We start from the raw sequence: 1881 nt of genomic DNA, 5'->3' as shown, positions 1-1881 counted from the left end.
ACACCTATCACCAGCCCACTTATCCTCCCAAAAAAGTGTTCTATCCCCATTGCCAACCGATATGAAAGTATTGCTAATAAAGAAACTGTGCAGGGCAACGGTGGAAGCTGCCACAGAGAGTATGTCCTTCCATACCTGTGCTAACAGTTAGTTGAAATGGATTGATTTCTTAAAATCTTGAATGTGAATATACTCTCTAGGAATTTTTATCCCTTGATTGAGAGCTTCCATTGGCTGATTTTTCATATATATATAATGCAATGTATTGTGTGGTCATTGCTTTTCAATTTCTACAAAATAGTGGAATGAGAATGGCCGCAAGGGACTCAAAAATGACTATACTCTGCTGGTTAGATTTAGGGTTAGTGAGAGAAGGGTAATGTTAAATATAGTTCTATCTAGGAGTATCTCCAATGGTATAATTAAAATAGTATTATATAACAAAAAGTATGAAAAATGGGATCCATTTATGAGTTTTAAGTTTATGTTAGTTTAGAGAGTGATTGTGTGTTCTAATGGTATAATTAAGTGTTTGTTAAAGTATATATTTTGGAAAGATGATTAAAAGTTGATTTTGGCTTTTGACTAAGTTTTTTTGCTTTTTTAGAAAGTGATTTGGGAAGTTAATAAAAAACTGTTTTTGGCTTTTTTGTTAATATATTTATTTATGATGTCACATTACAATAAAATAATAAAAATATTCTTCATTTAATTTAAAAAATTTACAATTTCACACATATGGCTCATTTTGCAACTGGAGGGTAGTTGATGTAATTTTACATGCTGCGTTTTACTATCTTTCCAAATGGTTTGTTGCCAAAAAAGCCAAGCAGTTGGCTTTTTTGTTTAGTTCTCAAAACATCCATATATATAATATGTAAGAGTTAGTCTATTGAATATATATATATATATATATATATTTAGGGAGCTTTTTCCATAAATACTACTTTAAATACTTATGTTCCAATTAGTCCAAAATTTATTTTAATATTCCACTTAGCCCTGTCCTAGGTAAAAAGACGATATTACCCTTATGTTTATATCATAAGCGCCTTTTTTCTTTGAAACACCAACCAAAAACTCTACAATTTTGTTTTTCCCCAAATCAGAACCCTAACGTTGAACTCCTTCTTGTTCGACCAAAACGCTACGATCGGCAAGTACTGTTCATTCTGGCAACAAAAATCACCAAGTACTGTTCATTCCGACAACATTGATCGCCAAGAACAATCCATTCCGGCAACTGAGATCGCCAATAACTATTCATTCCGGCAATTGCGATAGTCACTCCAATCGATATCTACAATGGTGAACAAAAGTAAGTTGTTTTCTTCAATTTCATACTATTTTCTGAAATTAAATCCACTAGTTCATATTCTTTTATTAAAATCTGAATATTTACATTTCAATGTTTGATGTTAAATGTTTATTGATTCCACATTTAGCCTTTGAAATTTGCAGATTAGAATTTTCTTCTTTATGAATGCTTTGTTTTTCATGTCACATTTATGAATGCTCTGTTTTTCAGCTTCAGTGTTTAGGGACTCAACATTTAGGAATGTTTAGGAATGCTCTGTTTCTCATTGTGAATGTTTGAATTTCTGTTTTCCATATTATATTGATTATGTTGAGTCACATTATTAACATTCAATTATTCACATTCACGTTTGAAGCATGAATCTTTTCATTGTGAATGTTTAGAGTTTGTTATCCATGTTACATTGATTATGTTGAGTCACATTATCGATACTCCGTCGTTGATATTTGTGTTTCAAGTATGAATGTTCACATTGTAATTGATTGGAGTCTATTTTCATTGCTACATCAATTTTATTGAGCCATATTGTTGATACTACAATAGACTCAAAACACCATTGCTAG

This window comes from Camellia sinensis, chromosome 1, assembly GCF_055761805.1.
Source record: "Camellia sinensis isolate YWXY chromosome 1, ASM5576180v1, whole genome shotgun sequence".
NCBI classification, from domain to species: Eukaryota; Viridiplantae; Streptophyta; class Magnoliopsida; order Ericales; family Theaceae; genus Camellia; species Camellia sinensis.
The sequence above is the reverse complement of the archived record's forward strand: the minus strand, read 5'-3'. Positions refer to the sequence as shown.